Source organism: Micropterus dolomieu, linkage group LG02 (genome assembly GCF_021292245.1).
Source record: "Micropterus dolomieu isolate WLL.071019.BEF.003 ecotype Adirondacks linkage group LG02, ASM2129224v1, whole genome shotgun sequence".
In the NCBI taxonomy this organism is placed as follows: domain Eukaryota; kingdom Metazoa; phylum Chordata; class Actinopteri; order Centrarchiformes; family Centrarchidae; genus Micropterus; species Micropterus dolomieu.
The window spans coordinates 20,003,146-20,015,138 of NC_060151.1; the positions used below are offsets into that span (position 1 = coordinate 20,003,146).

The window sequence follows — 11,993 nt, forward strand, 5'->3', positions numbered from 1 at the left end:
TTCCTAATCAAGTCCAATCAGTATAATCAAACACAGCTGGACTCAAATGAAGGTGTAGAACCATCTCAAGGATGATCAGAAGAAATAGACAGCACCTGAGTTAAATATGAGTGTCACGGCAAAGGGTCTGAATACTTATGACCATGTGATATTTCAGTTTTTCTTTTTTAATAAATTTGCAAAAATTTCTACATTTCTGTTTTTTTCTGTCAAGATGGGGTGCTGAGTGTACATTACTGAGAAATAAAATGAACTTTTTAGATTTTTGGAAAATGGCTGCAATGAAACAAAGAGTGAAAAATTTAAAGGGGTCTGAATACTTTCCGTACCCACTGTATGTGTGTGAGGGAGAGGATCCAACTGCCTGTGAGGCTCATGGGATGCTCCATCACTTCTACAGTGCAGATTGGAAACACTTAACCTATGGGCAGAACATTAATACCATGCATCCATACAGGCATGGAGGTACCCAAAGATAACTATGTGAGAGAAGGCATAAATAGTGGCCTGTTTCTGTCTGCAGTCAAGTGGTCTCACTACATCATATCTCTGCATTTCCATTACAGTGACCATGGAAACACGCATACACTGTCTGGGGTTGAAAGCTTCTGTCACTGCAGAGACCCCTTTTAGAGACAGAAACTCCAGTTAATAAACCTAATTAAGTTACACAGTAAAACGTTATGCAGCCTGCAGGGGCGGAGCTAGACACTCAGCACAGTGGGGGCGGAGCTTCACCATGGGGCCCACCTGCTACAAAGTAATTTATACCAAGTTTACATGACCATTTTCAAAATAAAAAACCCTGTGCAGACTTCCGTTTGTATATCAACCATAAACACAGTTAAAACAGACAAAAAACAACAATTTAACAATGTAGCCTACTTAATCATAGTAGAAGCACAAAAAGCAAGCACTTATCACCAAATCAACAAAATCTAAACATGTCAGCAAAATCAGGCAGGCAAAATACTCTTATTTTGAAATGCTTCCTGTCTGATCTGCAGACAACGGTACGAAAGCGAGCAACAGAGAGCTTTGAAGAAGGTAGTAGAAGCACTAAAAGGACATATTAAAAACAAGTAATTAACGTGGGTCAGGCTGCATGCTCTGCTGCTGAGAGAGAACTAAACGGGTGATATATAGCAGCCTAAGTCCGTCCCTCAGAATTCCCATGATGCATGGTGGTGAGGGGAGTTTTGTTAAAATTTTCAAATAAGTCTCTAATTTGTTTGAAATACAAAAGTTACTTTGTGATTTATGTTTTTTTAAATGTGTCTGCTTAGAACATAGTGGTTTTTGTTGGTAATTGTTATTCTTGTGGTGGTTTACTATTGAAACCAGGAGTGAAGGGACTGTTTCATTTGATAAGGACAGCTGCACTGGCTTATTTGAGGATTAATGTTACCAGCATGTAATTCTCTTGTCTGGCCTTGTCTACAAATAACTCATATAATAGTGGCAGCCCATGTGGGGGGCCCCTGCCCAGCCAGGGCCCTGGGTAGGTTGCACCCACGCTACCTCCACTTAGGGAAACCTGCAAAGATTTACATTACAGTACTTACTCATTTAGCAGATGCTTTTATTCAAAGCGACTTACAGTTGAGGAACAAACCACAAGCATCAATAAAGCCAGAGATCTACAAGTGATAGTAGATACTAGTAAAAGCAGCAATAAATACTAGTAAGAGCTATTAGCACGTACGGCATCAGTGGGGTAAATACCTTGGGAAAGAAGTAAGAGTTAACAAATAGTGCAATCAATACACGAGAATTGTAAAGAGATAGAAGAAAAAGAGCATTTGTAATGAATGTTAGAGGTTAGGGGATTAGAGGTGTTATGAGTGGGAGTGTTCTTGAAAGAGATGAATTTTAAAGAGCTTCTTGAAATCTGATTGCACTTGGTAGCTTGTTCCACAATCCTAGTGTCACAGATGAGAACAGCAGGGACTGAGAGCTTTGTGTGTAGGGATGGCAGAGACAGATTGCATTCATTGGAGGAGCGCAGTGGTCAAGAAGAAATGCAAGCTTGTATTATGGAGTTCAGGTAGATAGTGCGGACCCAGTAGTCACTCTGTATGCAAGCATTTGTGACTTGAATTTCATTCGGGAGGCCATGGCTTGCCAGTGGAGGTCGCTGAGTAATGGAGTGACATGAACCAAACTATTCAATTTATACAGTAAACAATTATGGAACCTGCTAAGATTTATTTCTATATAACTTTTAATGTGGTTAGACCTGCATGTTATTCAGGCTATTTGTTTGCTAGGTAGTGGCTTCATGATGGAGGACTTAAAAAGCTGAATTTGTGCAATGAACTGAACTGTTATCTGCCACAAACAGTAGGAGCAACATAATTATTTTTTTAGCCCTGTAGCTGAACATGCTCCAATTAAATATGACTATAAGTGACACACCTGTTGTCTTGGGGTGTGGAAACGTATTGTGAGAAATGTAAAAAATATTGCAACTGAAGATAAAACCAACATCAAAGCTGCCATAATGAATATTTTTAAAATGTAATAGTGGAGTAACTATTTCAATTACTTTATCAAAGTAATGTAATCACATTTACTTACTTTTTGATTACTTTTCAAAATTTCTAATGAACGTTTTCAACTGTTAATTTTAAATGTTTAAACCTGGCAGCGTTAACCTTACAGCAGTACTCAACACTGACTATTGTCAAGCTCGTTTTAAAATTACTGAAACATTACTGAAATGAGGAGACATGATGTCTGTTGCTATTCTGCTGCTTGTTACAGTAAATACTGTGTTATCTGATTTATTGATTGTCTAATGGTATGGTGTGTAACAAATGAGAATATGTCAGCGGAGATGTAGTGAGCTTAGCTAGTTCATTGCCAAGGTACCTAATCCAATTGACGAACTTCTAAAAGCCATGATAACTCCTCTGAAAGTCCTCTAGCACTGTGAGAGCTATGGCAAGTTAAAAAAAAGGATGTGTGGTTAGAATGAATGTTTAAATCAACAAAGTACTTATGTAAGAGATGTCCCTTTTACTCTCAGGGCAAAAACCACTACATCCGTTCAACAGACACTGCTCAGCTTTTTTCCCCCATCAGACACTGTTTTTTTTGCCTCTCACAGTCTTGCTGCAGGCATGCTAGCTCTGCTTTGTTTTGCTTCTCTAGCTTGGAAACATTCAGAGATGAGGATAAATGATGAGTCAGACATTACTTTAGCGTTGATGCAATTTCATTTACAAGAGATGTGGTACTCCGGATCAGCAGTTCGAAATGTGTTACCAGAGGGTCGCAGCTGTTTTAGTTTCGCCCATTATGCTGACTTACTCATTTACAAGTGTGGTTGCATCCTCAATCAATGCTCTTGGCATTAAAGGCTCTGCTGCCACTAAAGGGCAATTTTTTTATCTTTCTGTATGTACCCTTGAAACATTATGTATACTCTAGGATACATTATTTTACTTAAAGAGATATAAGAGCAGCATCCGTTAGTTTATTAACTATAGTATTAGAGTATTAGAGTTTTAGCCAAACTTGCCATTACACAATGTTTTGCCGTTACACAAAAAACTAGAAAAATCAAAACTATTACGCTGCCTCATGTCTGGCCTGGTTCTAGTCCATCCATCCCTCTCAAGGCTATGTGGTTTATTTATTTTTTCCAAGAGGGCCGAACACAGACATGCTATTTGCACAGTAATGACATACATCGCTGTTGAGGAGCAGTCAGTAGCACATGAGTATGGGATAACAACAGGCATAGCAGGTAGGTTTAATAGAGAGTGAAGGGCTCCTGGATCCAGTTGAAATGGCAGGTGGGGTCAGAGATAAAACGGTAGAATGAGCAGCCTAATCCTTCTTATTCCTCAGATTTTAGGGGCTTGTCGGCAGACAGCAGATGCCAACCACAGAGAGGCTGCATACTGAGAGTGGAGTCTGTGGTCAGAGGATGTGGCTTTGTGGTGAGGGGCAATTGTCTGTTTTGTAATCCGGGGTCTTATACTAGATGAAAACACGGAGAATGGAATGAGATCAAGTTTTCATTTTTGTGGAACAAGCTCTCTTTATTCTCCTCTTTTGATAAAACATTTGAACCTGTGCCTATATCACGAAGGATACATTTTTGAGGAAAGAAGTACAACATGTAAAGTCTAAATAAACAGGTCAAAAAATGACAACAATGATGTTTAAAATCACATTAATGAGGAGCTGAGATAGGTTTGACCCTTGATATGTTGTGGTCTTCTATTTAGAAGTAAGAATTAATTAACTGTTTGTTGTGCTTTAGGAGTTCTAGGCAGCAAGTTAAACCTTTTTACCACTTTAAATCAAGAGTTTCCTCAAAGAATTCTGCATCACTTCTTTGGCACATCCGACCCTGTTTTTGAATGACCTCATCTGTGACTGCCACTCAGGAGAGCAGAACAACACAAATCATGTTTGACCAGATACTAATGAAACATCTGATTTAAATACAACATCTGTGAATGACCCGACCCCTCTGTGAAGCGTCTCAGTCAGGCTATCACTATCGGCAAGACTGCCCCAGGGAGTTGGTGCACTCATGGTACATGTAGTGAGGATTAAGGAGCAGACATGAATTCAACGCTTGCAAGTTTCTGTGTTTTAATTAAAATCAGCTGCTTTGTAGATGAGCAGACAGTCCAATTCCCAAAAGGTAATCTTGTTAGTTTTTTTGTCTCATACCAATACCAGGGGGATTCTGTGTTACATTGTGCATCAGGATGACTCACCGGGCTGCTGGGTAAATGAGTGTGCAGAGAGCTTTAATCTCCTGGTAGCTTCTGTTCACTGGACCTGTTTCTTCAGTGTGAAGCTGTAGCAGGTTGCAGCAGAGCAGCGTGATGCTAATGTAGCCTCTTGCTCAACAATCTGCTAGTACTACAAGGCCAAATGGAAATGACAAATCATATGTTCTTGCTAGAAAGACCATCAAGGAGGTCATGAAACTGTGAGCAGGAAGTTACCATTGGTCCTTCAGGCAATCGGGTGGATGAACTGTGACGCTGTAATACGAAGGTCTGGTCAGAGAGTCCCATTAAGAAGGTCATACAGATGTCAAGGCTTATCGATTTCAGTAGGCAGGAGAATACATTTGAGTCAGGGTGTTGCTCAGTTTTGGGGGGTTATATTATAATGATGAGTACTTCCACATCCAATACAGAGCTTTTAATGATGTAATGTAGATAATAAGGAGGGGAGCTGTTAAATTCTGATGAGTTATGATGATACGCCTGAAATGCAACAATGATGATGTCACTTAATTATGGTTTTAAGAAGAGAGAGTTGGCAGTATCTTACAGCCTGCCTGTAAGAGAGTGTGTTACCGCTAAAGTTACTAATCCTTATTTACAAATACATATACAAGTCATATTTTGCAAAGGAATCAATGTAAGGCTTGCACTGACAAAAATCAATGAATTAATTAATCTCTAGGTTAAAACTGACCCAGTTTCTATCAATATAGTGCATTCTGGGTTAACTTAACCATTGGGTCTCCAATAAAACCCAAGACAATTGACCTAGTGTTAGTGTTATTTTTAATATTACTGTTGGGTAATTTATCCAATTTAAAATCTGGTTATTTTGACCCCCCTGTCACAAATGTTTTGTAACATAACAAATAGTGACATGAGTTTAATAAGAGGTAGAGTCGATTATAATATGATATTATATTATATGATGATTTTTAAATTACTTCTTGACATATCCTGCCATTGTCCATTCTCTGCCATTTCTCAACCTTTTCTACATTTAAATGACATTTTTGACCAGCTTTTATGTGCGTAGTTGTTCAGCCTCTCATAAAAGGCTTTGTGGGTTTCACTAAAAAACTACATACTGGTCAGTACTTCACTAATTGTTTGATCTCTAACAGAAACCTTCACCTTTCTCCAATGGGTCTGTTTCTGTGGCTTTTAAATAGGATGAGTTACAGGTTGAAAGTACTGCATAAATAACATGTTTTGTATATGTGCATGTGTAGGCGTAAGTGTTGGGAGTAACAATATGTTTTAATTCTAGTGACATAGGTCATATATGTGTGATTTTACTTCTCAATACACTTGACAGTAAAGAATAAAAATAAACCTGTAGCCTTTGAGAGCTAAGAAGAAAATGTGTCCATTTGAGTCAGAATATGGTAAAGCCACACTGATTCACAGCTACTAGTACAGTAAAGGTCAAGACAGATGGAGTAACCTAAGGAAGTGTGAGTTCTGTACAAGGAAAGCTGACATTTTGAGCTTGAAGGGAGATAATAACAGTCTTTAAGGTACAGTAGTTTTATTGGCACTGCCTGAGGTGAAGTGGTACTCTCTAGGAAACTCTGTTCTGTCACCCAGTTGATGATGGACACTGTCATTCTCCAGAGAAACCATGAAAAACAGCAACATGAATTGGGCTTCTCAAACTCTTGTTGTTTAACATTTGCGACAACTGCTAATTTACTTGCAGCCAGGTTTTATAATTCAGAGTAAAGCACAGAATAATAACAACCCAGTAATCTGATTTATCGAAATGTGATGAAAGCTCGTCCATATTTAATACTTAACCAGTGTTTAATGGAGTGTTTAATACAAATGAAATACAGAAAATAAATGATGAATTTAAATTTAAATCTCATATCAGGCTCTGTGCGTATGTGTGTACAGTTAGTTGGACATGGCTAAAAAAATCCTTTGACTTTGAGTGCAAGGTGAAGATGCAATCAGGGAGAAAGAACATTGGAAAACATTCCTCTTTACTCATCTTGATGACTTTGTAGCCTCCATTGAGACTCAGTATGGACAAATCTGTTTGTCACAGCAAATGGGACGTGGACTTTTCAGTTACTACTGTATGTTCAATTAGCAACATTCAGAGTAAAATAACTACGTCAAAGTCCTTGGATGTGTACACAATGACTGTGGAATGCATTTCAAATATGTCTGGTCTGTCAGCACCACAGTACCCCCCACCAAAGAATGTGATATTTTTGTTAATTTGTTTAAAAATATTTTTTTTACGTTTGTGTAGACTGGCCTGACCGGTTCTGCAGTTCTTGTGTGTACACATACTTGCCAAGCTGATTCTGACAAAGACACAAGGACGAAGTTTATTTGGGTTCCTGCAGTATCGGAAGGCTTTATTGTCACTTTGAATCGTGGACACACTTTTCTGCAGCAATTTAAAACAGCAATCTGTCCAATTTCAGGATTTCCCTGTCTATATCTCCCACATTGTCTTTTCATTGGTAAAACAAAACAGTAAGAGTGTCTGCAGTACAGAATTGTTTTTGTGAAACAAAATGTTTTATATGAAGCTCATCAGGCTGACTTATCAAATCTCTTTTCCACCTTACTGTAGCTAAAACATATGCAGTTATTACACATAAAAAACTCCAATGTACAGACACAGTATCAAAATATAAAAACAGTGCTTCTAAATGATAATAAGCAGTGAGCAATGTCAGACTGAATACACTGCATCATTATCCACATTAGCATCTGTTTTGTCAGTGTCTAATTATTTTCCCAAGTCTTACTCATGTGTCAAGTGCTATTAAATGCAGCATGCAGTGTGTATGACAGTCACAAGCTGTCGAATGTGTAAAGTCATTCATCAGTGGATCAGTGGATTAACAAATCTGTGTCCGTAGACTTTCAACACATAATAGAAGAGAATTGGTGTCTTTCAAATAATAATGAAAGCAATTTAAGGAACCATTTATAGCATGTGTAAAATTGCCTTTCTGTCATTGTTAGGGCTTTTTGAGGCTATTACTAGCAGTTACATTCTGATTTGACTAAATTATTGTGTCCAGCTGTCTTTTTTTATTCTAATCTCCTCTGGAAACGATAAGCAAGAAGAGTGCTAAAGAAAGCATCTCACACTATTGAACTGACATCACTGTTTGAATTAAGACATAAAGTTTTAAGTTTGGGACTAGTTTGTAGTTGACTGCTTCACCTTTGCAAACACAAATGAATAGTTCAACATTTTGGGAAATATGCCTATTGACTTTCTGGCAGGGTTAGTTGGGAAAATTGATGCCACTCTAAATGTCTGTATGGTAATTATAAAGCTACAGCCAGCGGCTGTATATCTCGTCTATTAAATTTGTATTTACCATACAGGCATGAGAGTGCTATCTATTTTGATATTGGGATCTGTTAGGGGTTGGTTTGGTTACTAGTAAATATCAAAGATATTCAGAAATATAAATTTTACTAAAAATATTGATAAATATTCATACATACTGGGCACCACATGGAATCAGGGACCAGTAACCAAACATGAAAACAGTCTCAAAGAGTTGTTTGGCAACCTATAAATGCCAGTCTTTAAATACTACATTACATTAATAAGGTGGACAGTGAAGGGTGAGTCGGAGCACTGACTGTCACAACCAGCTGTTATTACAAAACAATAAACAAATAACCACAGGCAACTGCTCTTTACAAAGGTAAGGTAAGGTAAGGAAAGGTACAATAGGATTTATTTAACTGCAGCATAGATCAGTAATCAACAACTTGAGCCAACAGGCCGCTATCATCTATTCTAAGCACAATAAAAAGCATACAGCAATAAGAAATCATATGATGTAAGTGTGTGGGTGTGGGTGTGGGTGTGGGTGTTTGTGCATGTGCGTGTGTGTGTGAGACAATAGAGGGGGGAGAGTGAGGAAAATGGCGGCCATGATCACGTGGGTGGCTCATCATGCAATAATCCAAAAAGATAAGATAAGATATACTGTACTTTATTGTCCCCGAAGGGAAATTATTTTTGTCCGTTCTGCAGCTTTACAAAGACAACACAAAATATAGAAATAAACCTCTCTCAACACATATTCTCAAGCAACACAACACATGCTCTCATATACATTAGACAGGTACATTTATAATAAGCACATTAACTCCAAAGCTTAAACTTTAGCAAGGGCTAGGAATGGCGGATACAATGTCATGGAGCACAGCTGGAGTTTGGGTAACAAGATGTGGATTCCAGATGTGTATGTGTGGATGCACACACGTGTGTAAGTTAGTACAGGAAGAGAGAAAGAGAAAAAGGGACACAGAGCACAGTATATAAGATCCTGGTTGCAGCGGCTAGATACAATGTAACCACCACTTTATCACACAGTACCCACCAGCAAACTTGCATTCGGCAGGTGTATTACTGGCTTATTATGGCTAGTTATTGGCTTCACACACAGCGTCAGGAACAACACAAATAAAAGCCCAGCAGTGTAATACTGATACAAAAATAAAACGTGTTAGGCACGAAAGCACACAGCAGTAAACAGGACACTGCGGTCTATTATTTCCCACAGAAATCGCCACAATGAAGCTTCAGGTTACAATAAGTTATAAACAGTTATAAACCTATTTCTGCCCAGCGATGTAATGCGTCAGGTAATGAGTCCTTCTCTATTCGGCGATAGGCGAGGTACGTCATTCTCGACCGGCAAGTTAGTATCTTCACTTAGGGAAAGTTCAGTGCTGAAAATGGGTTACCTCCTGTGGAAGCTGATGTGGTAGTGGAAAGGAAAGGAGAGACTGGTACTATCTCTTTTTATGGGTTTAGTGACGTCATGGCCATGCCACAGGGGACTCCTGCACTTCCCTTAAAAGTTACCCTCAGGTGTGATTTAACGGACCAGAGAGATTTTAGAGCTGTTTCATTGTTCATGTTTCCCATAACATGAGGTCCCAATCATATTTCCCAAAATTTTAACTGGCATTTCTACTGTGGGATATCAGCAATTGTCTTTTTCCCTCGGCTATTTTGAGCCACACAGCTGAGCACAGAATGGTTGTGTGCACTGAAAGCTATTCTTTTAATCTTCCTCTGAGAGAAGCTTTTGGTTATCAGACTCCCATCCGGGCCAGTGAATTTACCCCGAGCCATGCCAGTCAGTGCCTCAGTGCTTACACACCAACCACCACGTCGTCTGACATATTGGATTTATTAAATTTTGTGTTTGATGTCAATAATCTGATTGCACATTTAGTGGATTTAATTTGGCATGCTTCGACCAGACCATGCAGGGCTGTTGACAGATTATTAGGTCGTGGGGGGCGGGATCACTCAGATGAGGCTGTGTGTGTGGTGAGTGTGTTGTGCGTAAGTGGAGAGGGTGTTCTTCATATTACATGGGGATGTAGGAGCTTTGATAGATTGGGTTGCTTCGACCCAGAGTGCATGTACCCACGGGATTCTGCTCTGCTTGAGAGAGACGATAACACGACTCCTCAAACACAGCTAATGAGTGCTAACAACCTGACTGGTGACGCTTGCATTAACCAAACAGCTGTTTCTCTCTCTGCTCGTCTGTCTATTTTTTTTGTGATTTATTGTTCATGTTCTAGCCTGTTGCTTATCATGTTTTCTTTTGTGCTTCAGGATCACTCCTCATCTGCCTGCCTTGTCTGCCATACTTGTGCAATTCCAGCTCATGGCTCATGCCATCCACCCTTGCTCCTCAACTATCTGCCATTGCCAGCCATTCACCCTCTCCATTCCATCTCATCTCTGCAAGCTTTTTTGAATAAACCCTCTTTAACGTCACCTTACCCCTATGTCTGTGTTCAGCGTTTGGGTCAACCATGTAAAAACTGCAACTTTAGCTTGCCTAAGGAAATTGTTTTTCCTGCTAAATTCTTTCAATGTTCAAGGTTGATATTCCAACCAAAACATGTTTGGATCTTCGGTTATAATTATTTATGTTCTTACGGCTTTCATGTGAACTTAAAATAGGTCAGAGGTAAATGCTGTCAAAGTCTGTACACTAGAATGATTAATTGGTTAATGCAAAACAATCGTTTCCTTTTTTTTTGTTTGCAAGAGCTTCTCCTGAGACTGGCAGTGCCCATGCTCGCTCACAGTGTGGGTGGAGTGGAGTGATGAATGGGAGCTGCCTGGAGAGGGGATTTATACAACAATAAAAAGGCTGGTAATTGATGACTCTGTAGTGTTTACAGTGATCAATAGCTAAGAGCAGTATAGATAAGCACCAATGTATTTAATAGTTTTCTGTGATTGTTTTCAAACAGCCAAAAGTATTCTTTTTACTTTCTTTGTTGTTCTTCATGTTGAGTGTTAAGTTCTTCTTCATCATTCATTTCCTGCTCTTGTGGACAAACAGAGACACGTATAGAGAGAATGAGAGAGGGAGATAACGATACGCAAAGAGAGAAAGAGCACAGTAACCAAAAATATATATTTTACAACATAAAGGTCATATTAACCACTCTCCAAATACAACACATAAAATAAAAAATAAAATAGCACCCCTGCTGTTGGTGTTCCTGCCTCACAAAATGGCAATTTCCAACTCCGTTTCACAACTCGTCTTACGTTTTGGAAATCATGTAGACTACGTCCATCCATCCATCCATCCATCCATCGTCAACATATAGATTGTAAAACTATTTTTGCTTTTTCCTAATGTTTTTTTTTCTCTGTGCTCCAGAGCTTCGGTACCAGTGTCTCCTGCCAGCCCTCCACCACTCAACTCAGCTTCAACTCAGACCATTTTCATTCATCCTTCATCATCTCCTCTCGTCTGCCTGCCTGCCCCCTGCCATCGCCAGCCACGCTCTCTCTCCTATTCCCTGGCTAGACGTTTTCTTGTCATTAAAATACTTTTATCTTATGTCTATTACTGGACCTCAGTGCTGCTTTTGATACCAGTGATCAGTACTCCTAGATTGTCTTGAAAAGTACTGTAGGTCTCTGACTTGGCTCTCGTATGGTTAAAATTGTATCTTTTTGGAAGAATACAGTGTGTTTGTTATATTAACATTACATCATTATTTTTCACTGATGTGAAATATGGAGTACCTCAGGGTTATGTTCTGTCTTGCGTTTGGTTCTCTAGGCAATATCATAACTAAGAACTAACGCTTGTTTTTATCCATCTGGACATGAAGAAGAATATGAATGCATTAATATTACATCCATGAATAAATAATATACTGTAGATATATCCATTGTGATGT

The 11,993-nt window shown here is 39.0% G+C and overlaps 1 long non-coding RNA gene across 3 annotated transcripts in view; it reads left to right on the forward strand.

Annotated features, from left to right (window-relative positions):
• Positions 1-11,976, forward strand: part of LOC123958018 — a 30,900-nt gene extending 18,924 nt beyond the window's left edge. For all 3 annotated transcript variants that reach the window (XR_006821983.1, XR_006821982.1, XR_006821981.1), the window contains exon 3: positions 11,465-11,976. This is a non-coding gene — a long non-coding RNA (uncharacterized LOC123958018). The remainder of the gene's footprint in view (positions 1-11,464) is intronic.
• The last annotated feature ends 17 nt before the right edge of the window (positions 11,977-11,993 follow it).